Raw genomic sequence first — 17,056 nt, 5'->3', positions numbered from 1 at the left:
CCATCACGCGGCAGATTGTTCACGCGTGTGACTCTATCAGTCAAGGTGTCTGTATGCCATTTCCGGGCTGCAGAATTCATCGTCAACATTTCCCAGCATGACACATATATGGTGCGTGCAGTTTAATTGGTCGGAGAAAGGCGGTAGGTGGCTCTAGTTGGGAGTTATATTGTAGAGTGTGATAAACGGCCTGAGCTTCTGAGCCTGGGCCATGCAATTTATTTGTTAAATGTTCTGCACTCACAGTACAATAGTGATCACCCAGGTGCTGAAACTACATTTGTTGTGGTCTGGCCTGATGCGTCCGTCAATGGGCATTGGGGTTATAGCAACACGCGTTACTGCACATCCATTATTTATGAGCCATGTCCCTGCTGATTGCTTATTCTGTGCTGCTGAAACTGCTCAGGGAATTCTTTTAACTTCGGATGAGGAAAGTCTACATCTGCTCCGCCTACGAGCAGGTGGCAGTCTCCGAGGCCACAGGTGACGCGTGTGACGCGATAACAGCGTGGTTAACAGAAGCCGGGACCCGTGTGATGTCACCCGTGCTGACCCGCCAGTGACAACGACTCAAGGGTAAGAGTCTTGAGCCAAACAGCCAATGTGACATTTAATATCACGCTTTCTAACCGTGTCCGTATGTTTATTAGGATTTGTGCTTTATGTTGCAATTTCCTTGGGTTTATTCGCTCGTATCCCATTTGCCGCTCGCTGACGCTTACGACGCTGCATCATGCAAACCAAATCGGGTGAAAACTGACGTCTTTATTTTCCATTTTGGTGCAGTCACTTGTGATTTGCATAATAAATTAAGCCAATTGAATTTGGCACCCCTGTTTTTCACTGTTTAGTTTTTGCTGCCCCTTTGTAGCAGTTGGGTTCTTTGTACGTAAGATGATGCTGTATGTAACGGGTCAGAGTATTTGTGAAAAGCTGTAATTAGTAAGTTTACTTGGGGCGAAAACATTAGGATACGCACACATTCACGTATATCGCAATTACTGGCAGCAGAAGAGAGGAAAGTGGATCTTGGACTGAGGGCTCTCATTTGTGCAGAGGAGTACAGCCGAGACGATGAACTTAAAGCGGGGATTATGTCCTCGGCAAATCAGCTGTCAGGATCGCTACACTGTAGCTTTGTGACTCAAGAGACCATTGTCAACTGGAAGTTAAACACACATCTATGACAGGAGCAAACAGTGAAATCACAATGAGCGACAATCTGGCAGCGAGGGGGCTGGAATAGCTGGGCGCCGAGGGTCGGGCAGTATATCGTCCCGAATGAGGTGCAGTATAAGCGGCGTTGCCCCGGGAGATGGGTGGTGTCTATGCAGAGCTGCTGGCTACGAGAACTCCAACAATGGTGCAGGACAAATCACTCAGGGAACGTGTTCCATTCTTTGCATGCCTTTCACTGGAGATGAGAGCCAAATCGGCTGCCCTTTGAAAGTCTGAGGAAAAAAAGCAGGCTGTTCTTCCCCCTCTTTTGCCTCCGGGCTGGTATCCAAAGGTACCGTGGGGACAGAGGTTCACAGCCGGACTGCCTGACTGCTGTCAGGACGTATCGGCCCACCAGCCAACCCCAACCGGCTCCCTTTATCCAACACTAACGAGGGAGGCGCCCTTACATATTTCATGGATACACAATTTCAAGCCAAAGGCTCAAACAGGCAAAACCAGATCTTTGGGTGGACATGACGATGGAGAACAACAGAGAGAGCAACTGAGAGAGTGACTGAGAGCCCAACCTACACACACAGAGACTCTTCCCTAAGGCTCTGAACTGAAACATACCCAAAAACCCACCCTTTGCCAAATACGGGACACAGCCTACCGCTGCAAGGCCAGCCTTGATTAACCGCTCTTCTTCAAATGCACTGATTAATTACACCAGTGCTACCCAATCCTGTCGTCAGGGACCTCCAGGCAGTCTGCATTTTTGGTGATGATGCTTTTAGGGCAGCGTTTCCCAATGTGGGAACCTGGGAGAAAGCAAAAATGTGGACCGTCTGCAAGTCCTCGAGGACTGGATTGGGAAACATTGCCTTAAAAAAAAATGATAGCAACGTATAAAATATATATACATTACCATGCCTACAGTTCGATGTCAGATAAACATCCTTATACTGATGCACACTTGCATTTGCATTTAAGCATTTGCCAGCAGCTTCTGTCCAAAGGGATGCACATGTAGATAATACCTCCTGAGCAGACACACGCATACATATTCATGGCCCAGCCTTCAGACGCAGGTTCTGTGCTTCAGTTTTCTGAAGCTGGGCTCCATCCCAAGGCTGCTGAGGGGTCACTTACACATTCGGCATAGCTATAATCAGCAGATAAGGACACTCGACAGGGCTGATCTCAGCGACGCCCTCCGTGAAGAGTAAACACTCCTTTATCGCTGAAATATTACTGCCAAGGGCCCGCCCGGAGCTGTCAAGGTGATTTTTTTGCTTCTTTCTGCACCATATTTAACAGAAGATGGGGTTAGGGTAAGTTGGGCCGCGAAGGCCCTCCCCAGCCCATGGTGCCTCTCTAATGTGGATTCTGCCCCAGGTGAAGCCAGCTGGAGGGAGAGAGCAGCTGCATACCACAGGCGTCTGTCGGTTTAGCTCTCAGCTACCTCACGTGTTTTACCTCACGGCGCTGCAGGCCCCAGAAAGACCAGGAGGCGTCTGAAAGGTGACCTCTACCCCCGTCTCAGATCTGTAACGAAGGCCGCTCCGGCACAGAGAGCGAGCAGTTACTCTGAAGGTGTCTTTGGGTCCTTTCCTCAGGAATAGGGAGCAGCTTGGGAGAAGTTTCGATAAAACACAGAAGATCACTCAAGCCCAGCGAACTGTAAGCAGTGGCGTTCATTAAGATTTTATGAGATGCTCCCTCTGGTGTCTCTCTGTCTTCTTCAGAAGAAGCAGAAACTGTGGACCTAAGAAGATTATGTGAGGCCGTTTCCTCCTCTGCTCTCCCCCTGGCCGTCCCAGCGATGTGAGCGTAAACGGGGAGTCTGTCATGTCAGTGGCGTATCCAGTGGCCATTCACTGCCCTCAGCTTGACGCAAGAGGCAGTGAGGGCCTGACTGACTGGCGGCTTGACAGCTGGAGCTGTTTGATGGGTTTTAACGATTCTCCCATTGCCCTCCCCAGCCCATGGCGAGGTCAGTCCTCCTTCCTGTGTCCTGCAGTGCGGATGGTACCAGAACACAGCCAGCACCAGCATCGCCCACTTTCCTGCAGTGTAGTCTGGCCACACCCCCCCCTCACTCACAATTAACGGATCTGAGCTCACCCGTAGATGAGAAACCCACAGGTCGGGGGGGGGAGGGGGGGGTCGTGTCACGGTCAAAGAGCGATTTCAAAGGGCGATTTCACAACCGTGGCATGCCATCAGCAACGAGGTGAATTCATCGAGCGGACAGTCGTCCTCCACTGCGGAGCCGAAGGCCAGTGAGGATATATGAGGAAGGGGTTTTCAAGCCTGCAAGATATAGATCAGCGTCTGCGCGACTTAGTGCCTGGTGGAGCCGCACTGCATCACACCCACTGCATTTATTTGTTCAGCAGACGCTTTTGTCCCAGAGAGGATCAGAGAGCAGGGTCATCCAGTGTCCTGGGACAATTGGGGTTAAGGGCTTTGCTCGAGGATCCAATTGTGAAATCACTGCCAGACACAGGATCCGAACCAGCAACCGTCCAATCAGGGTCCACTAAAGGCTCATCACCAAGCAGTGAAAATGGGCAAGCAACTTGACATCAGACCTCTGTACCTGTAAACAAAAGCTACACCATAGCACAAAACATTAAAAGAAAAAATGCATTACATTATATTTAATTATATTAAAATATGTGGCAATATCTACTGAGACTGACAGAAAGAAAATGGAAATGTCTGTCCAATTTCAATATTAATTTCCATGAATATATCCCTTCTGCTGATGTTAATCCCCCTTGCGTTTTTAAATGTAAAAAAGGTCACAGTTTAAAAGCGTGCTTTTGGTTTGCTTTAAGCGACCATGGTGGTGAGGATAGAGGGGTCCCGCTATTCTCTCACATCAGTATGATGCTGCTTTCTTCTCCACTTCGCTTTTTGTTATTTGTTCTTTTATTGACGGTACTTGCTAAAGTTGGGTAGATGTGAGAGTTAGCTCAACTGCAAAGTTTGTCTTGCTTTTTGTAGATGAATCAAAATAACATTTCAGATCGCAGCAAGGCTCGCACGCTAGCTTGGGAACATGCATGGGGATTTAGGTGAGACTGAGTGATATTTTAGGAATAAAAAACTACTTTGGATATGAGGTTCACCTAGGGGCAGACTTACCCTACAGTAAAGCAAGGGTAGGCAGCGGCCTGGGGCGCCCAGAATATACAGAAGTCAGATTAATGGATTTAAGTATGATTATTCAGCAACATGTCTTTCATTTGGATTTTAGCAACAGTTTTCAGGAAAGACAAATTTGCCCCCATCCTGGCTGTAATGGACTATCCCTACTTAGAAACTTCACCCTCTCCAGCTTTCTTCTCACACTGGAGTGCAGAACTAGGCTACTGGTCGTTTCACTACCAAGCAAACCGGCTCAAAGTAGCCAAACAGAAGAAAACGGCACAAAGACAGAAGACTAACATGCAAGTCCTGTATCTTTGATACTATCCCGCTAGAGGGGTGGACAAACTGCAAACAGATGCAGAGAGAACACAAATAAAAGAATGTGTTGTGCAAAAATTCAAGACTAACCTCAGGCTAGTGTAAGGCCATCCTGGGCTACAGCCTATGGCTACGGCGAAGACGGCAATGTTCCACGTCTTAAATTTGGCTGATCCACCTGCCAGTGAAATACCCCCCCCCCCGATCAGCTCTCCTGCCCCCACCGCTGGCACACAGGTCTTTGATTAGCATATTATTGGTGTTCCATCATTTTTCATTCTCTCTTGTTACTCTTTCAGCTCCAAAAAATAGCCCCCCTGGGGCCCCCCAGGGAAGCTAGTCTTCCCCTGGGTACACCCCATTTTTGGCCAGTTGATGCTGCTTTGATCTGTGCTATCAGACGGACAGGAGCCCTTCTCCGCCGTTATAGAGTTCATCGTGCCCTTTATCACAGCTGTGGAGGAACTGAATGGTGTGGTATTTAAGACAGAGACATCCATAGATGACATGATCATTCCTCCATCCCCCTTCTCCTCGTACAGATTTTAAAAAGCACCAACTGGAAGCACCAAGCTGTTTGCATATTTGGTGCAGTAACAGAATTATATTTGCACAGGAGGAGTCTGTGCTACCCAGTGCAGGGGGGACCTTTCTGCTCAGATTCAGTTTGGAAGCCCAGGGAACCAAGAGCCATATCTCAGCACAAGTAATTACATTATCTCTGTAAATGATGCATTTCTCATTTGGCAGTAAGAATAATTTATTCGCACACTGGGCTGTTTCTTCTTATTCATGGAGTTGATCCATAGTCCCCACCTCCTTAATCTTGTTAATGTGTTTTCCTTTGTCTGCTTTCATTCCGGAGAAGCATTTCAATTAAGGGGCCGCAGTTGCTGCCGTGTCCGTCTCACCGGTTGAGCCCCTCCCCCTGGACCACGCCCCCCCCGCCCGCTATGCTTCCCCCCACCACCTTCCATGGGCTGGAGACCCACAGGTTATGAAAGTACCTTAAGTCTTCGTAATGCTAGAGTTTTGTGGATGACTATGTTAGATCCACCATGTTCCACATTTCATTACAACTGTCTTGTTTTACCGGCACTGGCTTCAATGTGGGTCTGTTTCATTTTGTGCTCCACTGTATGATGAGGCAGGCCGCCACTGATTCAGGGTACGAGTGACGAGTCTTTCCTTTGTCTGCAGCCATTTTGCCAACCATGTAAAAGTCACCTGCTTTCCCTCTCTGAATCACGACAGGAAGTGCGACACACATATTGTTTTTGCTACCAAATTAGCAACCCTTCTGTATTTATTTGCTCCTCTGATCACCCAAAGACGTCCCTATGCCGGCATTTCTCAGCCTGGCCCACGGTGACCCCCAGATGGTCCCCATTTTTGCTCCCTCCCAACTCCCTGCCAGACAGCCCACATTTACCGGGAGCTGGGAGGGAGCAAAAATGGGGACCGGCTGGGGACCCTCGAGGACCGGCTTGGTAAACACCACCATATAGTACATATAAATACTGTATAATCTGAGTTTCATCAGCTTCAGTACCCCAAAGGAAGCAAATTTCCCTGGGACTTTTATTTGGAAATACACCCAAACCTAAGACTGCATTTGTCGAAATATTATCGACTTCCCAACTGAATATCAGGGTCCGATATTTACCTCTTTGTCCAAATAAGCACCTCCCCAAGCAAACATTACCATGCTAGCCCCAGGCCTTGCTATAATCGATAATGCTAACGAGTTTCAAAATGCACATCATTCTAAATGTCATGTTACGCACAGCATATCGGCATCTCTCATTCAGTGCCTGCGGTGGCGATTCTGACCCCACCCCTGCGAGACCCTCTGAGCCGCAAACCTTATCTCAAAGACACAGTCAGCGGAGGATCGCTTATTCGGCAAGCAAAACCCTGCTCACGGTGCAGGAGAGCGATATTCGCGGCATCTCATTAAAAGCCCTGAGCCGCAGCGTGAGGTCACTTCCTTTGAGGTTTTCCCATCGCATGATGACCGCTGAAGATTCTTCCTCGCAATAATCCTCAGCTTTGCCATAAAAATCCACAGCACCCCTACAGTCCTCCCCCTGACTCCCTCCAAGAGTCTTACTCCCTACCCGTTTTTCTTCACTGTTCTTTCCCTCCATTCCTCTCTCTCTCTCTCTCCCCATCCCCCTGTCACAGTCTCTCTCTCCCTATCACTCCAGTCAGTATTCCTCTTTCGGGTGGAACCCCATGGTGACCAGGATGGTGCAGCAGTCAGGAATCCCCGGTCACAGGAATCCCTGGACTCTTCCTGTCTCTTGGTGCTGGGGTGGGGTGGTTGTCACACTTATGGAAAATGTCATTGGGCAGGATCTGGGCCTCATACTCAGGGATTCTGGCATGTTCTGGAGGACTTCCACCGCTACTTTCCACAGTCTGCACCCCCCAGAGCTGCTCGCTGCGGCGTAAGCAGAACGGCGCATGTGGATGGGAGCAGGTCTCTCTGAATAGGCTCTGGTGAGCGAGATCATCCTGTCTTCCTGAATCCGATCTGCTGATCCCTGAACCCCATGGGGAGATGCTGTGACCACGCTACGAACCAGAACGCTGCGAAAACAGTGCAGATCAATGTCTTAAGCAGTGGTGTGTAGCTCAGTGAGTTAGTTTGCATGCTGTGCCTGTTATCGGAAGGTAGTCGATTCAAATCCCAGACTTTGCAGCGTGATTTCACTGTTGGGACCTTGAGCAAGGGCCTTAACCATAACCGCCCCTGACCCTGCTCTCTCGCTGGTGTGTGTCGTTTTGGATAAAAGCACTTGGCACATACATATGTTTAAAAAATAGATGTCTTTTTAAATTGATTATCAAATTCTGTTAAATAAGCATCATGAACAAATACCTACAAGATAGGAAATACTGAATTAATTTTAAAATGTGCACAAAAGCAATATGGTACAAGTTGTATTTAATATTCATTCATTGATTTTTCAACTGCTGGTCCAGTGTGAGGTCACAGAGGAGGCCAGAGCCGGTCCCTGACTGCATGGGGACACCCTGGATGGGATGCCAGTCCATCACAGGCCTGCATTTATCATTTACCTCCTTTCGGTCCATATGTATGTCCGAGGTCAATAAGCCAGACAGGGACCATCAATAGGAGCGTAGCAGGGATCAAGCACCGAGTATAATCCAGGGTGGAACAGTATGGGTCGAACTATTCTAAATGTCACTCAGTTTTCTTAGCTTGTTTGGCTGTTTATTTGCTGTAGGAAGACATTTTATTGGTTTCACTATCCATTACTTTGTTCGGCTGTACTTAACACATACGACTGTTTAGTTCTTGCTGGAGAAGCTTCAGCCACTAGCGCACTCAGAAGCTGACAGCGTCGTCTATTCTGATAAGCCGCCGTTCAACACCAAAGCTGCTAATTACAAAGCAGTCAAGAATGTAACAAACACTTAGCGAAGCGTTCCTGTTCTCCCTTGACTACAAATCCCAGAATGCTTGTTGACTATGTGATTAAGAGGTTTATGTGTATAAATAACACCCCCATGGGCCATGCATATTTACAAGTCCCATCTACACATTTACTACCCCAGTTCCCAGGCTGTGAAATTTACAGTCAGATTATGCCCCCCCCCCCTCCCCATCCTCAGTGGTTTTTCTTAAAAGGCATGACACAGCCAGTCATCTCTGACTGGCATTCATCAGTGGGCAAGGTTTCCGGGACGTCATGTCACTCCACTAATGCAGGAAATGCACACGGGGATAGGAGCTGTTCTTCCGGAACGTTCCGGGGACGAGTCGACCACCTCCCCGACGGCGCTAAATGGAACGCAGCACACAGCCGGTGAATTGAGGTTGACAGTGACGACGGCAGCCGGCAGGAGGATGATGAGCGATTTGCGGTGCGTCTCCGAGCTAAACACCTACAGGAGGAGGACTGTCAGGGTGGCGGAGGCTGCTTAAAGCACCTCGGGGTGCAGCACTATCCTCAATTGCTCACGGTCGGCATCATTGTGAGCTTTGACTGTGTGTCACACACATTCTCGGTTGATAAAAGCCACCTTTTTTGGTGCAAAGTGCAAGACCACGCGCGTAAAACCCTACTGCTTCGGGACAATGCTGCATTGACTTTCTGCTGCTGTGTGTACTTTTAATATCTATACAGTTTCAATTTTCTTATTCTAAGAGCTGAAAGGATCAAGGCCACGAGGATCTGGATGAAATTTCAACAGAAAAAAAGAGTGTTCAGCTTTAAAAAAACAAATTTATAATTATGGTGCCGGTAAAGGAGCTGAGATATTGAAGGACTGTGGTTTTGTGCTAAGAGTTGCTGAAATGTTTTTATAACTGACTGGTAAAGATAATAAAATGACTTGAGGGACCCCACTCATTTTACACAAGTCAAGACAAGATTCATGGAGAAAAAAACAGCAGTTTGAATTTACAGGTCTGACTAGTTTTAAATATTACGGATTCCAAAAAATAAACTCATTCCATATTGTGTCAGGAAAACAGGAAGAAACAAGTGAGGAATATCATTGGAATAGGTGGAAGAGGCCATTGGCTGGCCAACTGATCACATGACCTGACAGATCACATGTGCCTGCCGTGTGATATGGGACCTTGGAATGGATGAGGTCTGGGTTGTGCTGTAGAGCAGCTGCAGGGGGCAGGTGGACTGCACAGGACGTCAGACACCTGAACCGCCTTACACTCAAGTGCTATCTGACATGCCCCCACCCCATCATCAGACCCTCGTGGGCGACAGAAGACCAGTCAGAGGTCGTCTCAAGCCACTGGTTATTTTCCCAGTGGAGTGACATGATTCATCGAAGTTCTTGACAAACCGATTTCCATCGCATGCATTTTGTCACGCTCCCCTGTGGCAGGTAGACCAACTGGGGGAGAGGTGCTGTACCGACGTCAGGCAGCCGGAGCGGAGACGTTAGCCCCCCCTGGAGGGTCACGGTGGCAGCGCGGGTCGACAGGGCTCTCTGCTTATCTCACTTTATAATCAGTCCTCTGCACTTATGGGTGCAGCCTACTCTGCTGTATCAGATTGACATTGGGTCACGTAGAAATAATTCCAATTAAGCCAAAAAACCCCCAGAAACGCCTGTCAGCGCGCCAAGCTACCTGCTGAGCTGGTGGCTTTCAGCTGCTGACGTGTTTAGCGGAGTAGTTCTTCCTGAAGGCCATCCTGCCTGCGTATGGATGGACAAACAGCGTGACAGACGCTGCATCCGCCATCGCTTGCATTTATAGACTTCTTAGTTAAGACTTAAGGCTCGTGTCAGTCGTTAGCTGAGCTGTAGCATACAGTAGAATAACGTGTTAAACTCCCCTGTCCGTGAGCCATCTGCTGTTGCGGCCTCGGAATGCCCATTTCAGCACCGCCGTTCCTCATACCAGGCTGTTAGTAAGCATCACTCTCTCCCGGGGGGGTTCCCGTCAAGAATAGGGAACTATTTCCCCCCCCCCCTAAATTCCTGCCCTCCTCATGGATGTTTACGGCTGCAGCTTCCCAGGAAAGCTGCCAGCGAGGGAAGCCTTAGGGCCGGCGGCCATAAACAGACTGGGGGGGGGGGGGGGGCGTGGCCACCTCGGCCCCCCCCCCACGACAGGGCAATCGTGACAGATGGCTGAGGGCCGTCGCTTCACCTAGAACCGTGGACGGCCAGGACAGGATGGCTGGTCCATCACCGGGAGCCTGACAGACAGGCAGAGGGCGGTGAGCCGCAGAGAAGCAGCCGGCCTGGATGGGGCACAGTGGGGGTGCAGTGGGGGCGCAGTGGGCTTCAGCGTTTGCAGGGAGGCAGGCTGCCGGCTCTGGGCCGCAGACAGCCCGCTGCTCTCTGAGAAGATTCCAGTTGACAGTTTGAAAGACGGGGGGGGGGGGGGGGGGAGGGTACTTATCCCAGCACTGCTCCTGAACCTTTTAGCACTTCTAAGTCTCCTCAGGAATTTGGCCGCAGACCAGCAGGCAGGCGAGGGACAGAAAGGCAGTAAGGAAGAGGAATCGGGGGCGAGTGTTTCGGAATGCTGCTTTACTGAGGTTCCGGCAAAATCCGCAGGGTTGTGGGGGCATGACTCAGCGAGGGATGGGGGAGCACAGCGTAGGGCAAGTAGGTACACTTCACTCAAACACTGATAAATAGTATGGCTAAGTGGCTAAGAAACACTGAATGGATTGTTACCTTCATAGAACTGATGTCTCTTCAAATGTATTATTATACTGATTATTACTCTGTACATTCATCCATCTATCCATCCATCCCGGGGTGGATCTAGAGTTCGGTCAGTGGTGCCACCTCTGTTGCCATCCCACAAATAATATAAACGAAATATGGATTATTTTATTTTATAAGTGGGACCACAGAAGAGTCATGGTTGGCCCCCACCCCCATGAATATAACCGGCCCTCTGATGGCCACCCCAATCAAGATGTTCGGCAGGTGAAACTCCATCCATCCATCCATCAATCCAACTGCTTATACTGGTCAGATTTGTGCGTGTGTGTGTGTGTGTGTGTGGGGGGGGGGGGGGGGGGGGAAGGGGAGGGTTGTAGTGAGGGGTGTTATTATGTTTTGTACTACTGCTGGACTGCCAAGAGAATGTTCTCAGTGGAGGATCAAAGAACTTCTCTTCTAATCTAATATAGAAATGATTCGATTATAAGAAATTATATTCAATTCTGTAGGAATAAGTAACATGTCATTAGTAGTAGGCTGTCCTACTGCAGCATTTCGTTAGAGCGATTATAGGGGGACAAAGACTCAGCTGTGAGAGATGAGGCGCTGTGCTCAGAAATGGCCTCACCGCAGAGCTAACCGGCTGACATTTGCAGAAGAATGGCCCTTCCTCTTGGCCTGTGAAACGCTGCCGCTCACTCCCTTCTATTTCCAGGGACATTAATATCGGGGAGCCCCCCCCCCTCCCCCGTGGCCCCTTGCTTTTCATCAGGACTACAGGTCAGAGCGCAGGATCGGGAGCCGGGAAAGAGGCGAAGATCTGGCCGCGATGACCGGCATCACCTCTCCGCCCCGACAACGCCACAGGGGTGACGACGCGATGAGACCCCCCCTCCCCCCAACTACGTTCCATTAGCCATTTTGCTAGCAGCGAGTGACGATGGCAGAATATTGGCAACAGATGACAGGGGAAAAGTATAGCCAATCATAAATAGGAGTGGAAAAAACGTCCACTGGAGACTTTGCTAGAAAAAATTGCTGGAAAATGTGTAGGCTAAACTGGTTTAGAGTGCACTGGGTTTACACAGGCACCATCTCACATACCGCATGCTGTCCCCATAAAGCCAGGCGACCCCCGTACATGAACATCACCCTGATGCCTAAGGATCATCCGTACATTTACCAATCCGAGGTCCAGCTACAGTTAACCGACAGAAATATGGATTAAACACACGTTCGTTACAGCGGCTGCCCACCATGGAAAGAGTGTAAATAAACGAGCTGAAACAGGAAGAAAATGAAAGAGAAGAAGAAGAATGGGACCAGAGAGAGGGGGCTCCGTATATCACTGCAGCAAAACGGCCCCCCAGAGTCATTACAGACTCTGTAAGGTGTGGGGGTCAGCGGGAGCTGGGAGATTCATGGGACCCCCCCTCCCCCCATCACGTTTGTGAGTGAAAATATAGCCCAGGCCGGCACAGGCGTCACCGGCCATGATTTACGGCTCCCTGTGCTCCTCACCTCCCTTAAAGGGAACTTTATGGGCCACCGCACCGAACAGGAACTCCGCCACAGCGCTGGCCAATCGCAACGCGGCAGTAGGGAGCGCAAGCTCGCTGTAGGAAGAACCCGCTTTTAACGAAAACAGAAACGCTTGGGCCGTTAAATTGCAACGTATTATCGAATCATTACATTTGCATAATTTCAATCATTTGACTGAATAAGATCACGCACGGTGGGTGCAGAAGTTAACACTTCTTGCAGGGAAGGTTTTTCATTTTCCCAGAATTCCCGGCCTCCCAATCTGCCCCCTGCATTCCCGCCTGCCATCCCATCACCGCGTCTCCCGTTGGCAACAGTTGTCAACACCATATGCCTGTTATTCCACTTTGCATCTGGGTATAATTATCACATTACCTACCAGAATTAGAAGTGCTGTTCATCAGGTATAATTCCACACACATAAACACCTCTTTTCTCCTGCTCTCTCTCCCTTTTTCTAACAGACACTCACAGTCCCCATCGTCACATCGGCACCCGATTTTCTGCTGCCGGTTTTCCCACAAAAGTGTCAGGCTTCAAGTTTTCATCACGAACCACGTGCCGCATGTTTCTGACCAGGAGGGGGCGCCGAGGGGAGGTAGGGGGGGGAGCAGAAGCTTCTCTCCATCAGACACCCCTGGACTTTCACTTCTATCTCAGCTCATCGGCAGGTGGGACTGGCAGCAGATGACTGCCCCCTGTCACCATCCATTTACATACCTTTCACCAAAAAATACAATATTATTGACAGGAGACCACAGGCCACACAAGCCTCTACTCAACATGGCTCGGCTGATTCCACACACACACAGAAGCGAACTCGCCTCTGCAGTGGCACAGAGAATAATCTAGATGTTCTCCAAACAGCAGATGGACCATGGAAATACCCCCCCCCCCCACATCTCCCTGGGTCTGAGGGAGAAATCGCAGCCTCACATTGCTTCTGCGGTTCATATTCTGTCATTCATTCTCCTTGGCTCCTCTTTAACCCTCTCATCGAGACAAATCTGCAACAAACAGATCCTCTTGCAAGGTCGTTTATACCGAAACAGTCACGCTCCTTCTTGTGGGTAAAAGTGATGCAGCCAGCCCAGGGGCTCAACCCGACAGCCCTCTGGGGTCTGGGGGCCAGCTTTCCATCCTGTTGTGCAATTTGGTGTCCAATAGCTTGGCAGGAACTGCAGGCCGGCATTATGGTTGCATTCCCACACTGCCGATCCCACTTCCCAGCACAACATGTGCCAGCTGAGTGAGCTCGGTCCCTAGCATGTCGCTCGCTTCCCTGTGCCTGGTGGTAAAATAGAGGAACAGGCATCTGGTTGAGTATATCTAGTCTGAGCAAGACTTCCTGTCGGGTATTTCCTTAAAGAATTCAGACACTGTCCTCTACTGAGGAGGGCAAGTCAGGGGACACAAGGTGTGTGTTTAACGCACATCAAGTTTAGTCAGATCACTAAATCCCATCATCCGCACCACTGTGCTTCCCAGTAAGCGAGGAGCTGTTACTTTTCCCTGCCCCACCCCACCCCAAAAATTACTGGAAATGGCAAAGCTAGTCTGAGGTAATCCAGGTGGGAGTGGTGGTCAGTCGTCAATCACAGAGAAGTTGAGCACGAGACCAGCAGGAGAGGAAGATCTCAGCAGGAGGGTCAACACACACACCAAAGCCTGTGTGTTGGTCCTGCATGGTGCAGTCTACTCCATCCATCTTCCATAAGTGCTTGTCCAGTGCAGGGTCACAGGTAGCCTGGAGCCCATCGCAGGCAGCTCAGGGCACAAGGCTGGGAATTCCCCGGACAGGGTGCCAGTCCATTGCACCATATACACTTATTAGAATTACCCCCTGGAATCAATAAAGTATTTCTTATACACACATACTGAAGGCAATTTAAAGACACAAGTTGACCGAATCATTATTTTGACCGGCTGGCCATGTTTGTGGAATGGAAACTGTGCAGTCCACACCAGGGCGAGGAGAACATCCACACACTCATGCCATTACCCTCAGCCCTGGAGATGCAAGGGCCCAGCACCAGCCACCATGGAGCCCAGGTGTGCACCAATTACTGGAAATGTATTACGGTTTACAGCTGGGGCCGGTCATGAGTTTCCAGGGACATCTTGCTGTTTACAGTGTGATCTGGTGTCACATTGCCCAGGACACCATGCCTGCCCTTTCCCAGCCTTACACGCAATTTCAGTCCCTTACTGGTGGCTGACCTTCTGGAAATTTCCAAAGATTTAAGTCTCAAAAGCATCACTGACACATAAATAAAAAAAACAGAGCAGCATTTTTAATGCCGATATTTACTATTTGGATAAGCAGCAGAGAAGTAAAACAAAATAAATAAAGGCACATTATTTTGAGAATCACACAACCATCCCCTGAACTTGACCATTTTTGCCCTTGAGAAACTATTAGAGCTGCAACATCCCGTTAATGAAACACCTCCAGCTGGCCTTGCAGAAGAGCCAGTCGGTACAGACTCACTATCCCTGCCAGCGAGTGAGACACGCCACGGGTTCGCTGGACATGGATCGGGGGGAAGCTAAATGCAAGTGACAAGCGCTGATTGGTTTTCTCCAGCGAGCTCCTCACACGTAACCTCAGCAGAGATCAGGTTAAAGTAGAACAACACACTTATTTACACATTATCTGCCTCACTTTGGACAAAAGCCTCTGCCAAATAAATGTCAATGCATACAGAAATGTGTGTTGCATTGTTTCGAAAGAGGTACCTTACCCTTGTGTTTTATACATACATTAAGAGACAAGGTTTTAAATTGTTTCCCCCTGATATTTTTGCCCTTTTTTGGCCAGACAGTAAAGGTACACACAAACAGGCACATACACATACAGGTATTGAGGATTTCACAGGACACACAAACAAACAAACCACAAATACGCAGGAACCACACTCACAGGACACATATGCAGGAGGACACAACCGCAAGCTAACAATACTCCTCATCTTTCAGATATCAGAAGCAGCTTTGGTTGTAGTCTGCTGTATTTAAGCTGAGATGGCTCTGCTGCAATAAGAAGAATGCAAACCAAGTATTTATAGGTAAGCAGATCTTTACAAAGTAAAATATAATATTCAAGGCAGCTCTTAAGCACCTGTGGTCAATAATCGTTTCTGTTTACAGATTGATTTCACGGCCGGGGGGAGCGCTCACAATCCTCCGCAGAAAAAAATGAATCTCTCATAAACCAGAGAGGTTATTTTAGTTTTGTTAATTACTTTTTCCTCCTCAAAGGTGAGGGGGAAAAATACAGATCTGTAGGGTGCTTTCCGTTGGCTCGGAGCTGCGCTCGCCCGCGGAGACGGGGGCGGCAGACAGCTGTCTGCGCGCAGGTTTGCGCGTCGCTCTCCGCAGGTTTCAGGTGAATAATGACACACGCTGAGAAATTAACACCATTAATCAACAGTAAAATATATTCATATATTTTTTTCGATGAGGAGGGAGGGAAAGGCAGGATATATTCTCCGCTCTCTTGGATATCCTTCGTCTCCCATCTGCTCCCTGCACGACACCAGTGAAATGAGAGGCATTAGCTAAATTTCCCAGGCTCTGTTTCTGAAGGCGCAGTATGGAGACTCTAAGTTATGTGGCCATTTCTGTCTCTCGCCGCAATTTATGCGCGGCCCGGATAATGCGGGCCTCCTGTGAGAAAAAAAAAAAAAAACGCTGCCATAAATCTGCGGCTCATTTCATTGTTGCCTCCACTCCCCCTCTCACCCCCTCGTTTCCCCAGAGGCTTCCGCGCTCGCCTACTTCTCTCGGCCGCTGCCTGGGCGATAGGGCCCCCGCAGAGTTGCTGTGCCAGTGGAGGCGATGTTACCGCCGTGCACGGGGAGCACTGAGGCTGATGCAAACCAAAGCAGGGATACCTTCTCTGGACAGCAGACACGCAAGTCGGGACGTGGAGACAATCTGACAGCACACTCATGACACTCTCACACTTCTACATTTCCAAACCATCCTTATTTTAACAGCTTTGATTCTCCAGACTTCTGTGTCATTTTGTTTAAATGCTGTTTCCATGGATTTTGGGAGACAGTTCGATTTAAAAAGATGCCTGATCATTGTCACATACTGTTCACAGACGACTATAGTTTAGTAACCAAATTTAAACGGCCACACCTGTCCTCAAGCAGTTCCTTCTTGTTAAGGTAAGTCATACAGATTGTCCTTCACGTAAGCTCAGATAATCACAGTGGGGAGAATGCAAACATTTCCTTCAGGACTAAGACAGAAACGTGTTGTTATTTCCAATTATTTAGGAACCATATTTTGAAAAGCACTTTCGGGCATAAACTCTGGGGACTTCATTAGGACTTGTTCATACCTTCTGGGAGATCTGTTTACTCTGAAGTGAGGACGCCAAAACAGCCGCTATTGCACACAGTTTTGCGTGCATATTATTTGGCACCGGATGAACAGCAGCGCAAACACAAGCGTTAAAGTTCACTCAAACGCGGGTTTTTAAAAATAGTCCTCCACCGTCATAATTCAAAAAGCTCCCCAAAGCCGTGCTTATTGACTAAAGGCTGTAAGTGAAGAATCGATGATTAATAAATAAACGATCTATTAACTGAACCTAAACACACCTGTATCCTACAGCGTCTTTCTTAGCAGTTGTGCGCTAATGGTTAGGGAAGCGATCTTGTGATTGAAA

General features: G+C 48.9%; 1 protein-coding gene across 3 annotated transcripts in view; it reads right to left on the bottom strand.

Moving 5' to 3' along the window:
• LOC111847555 (calsyntenin-2-like) overlaps positions 1-17,056 on the bottom strand; it is a 102,363-nt gene that overhangs the window by 76,209 nt on the left and 9,098 nt on the right. The gene's annotated exons all lie outside the window — the stretch shown is intronic.

The sequence above is a fragment of the Paramormyrops kingsleyae genome, chromosome 21 (assembly GCF_048594095.1).
Source record: "Paramormyrops kingsleyae isolate MSU_618 chromosome 21, PKINGS_0.4, whole genome shotgun sequence".
Lineage (NCBI taxonomy): Eukaryota > Metazoa > Chordata > Actinopteri > Osteoglossiformes > Mormyridae > Paramormyrops > Paramormyrops kingsleyae.
This window is presented reverse-complemented; position numbering and strand designations above follow the sequence as displayed.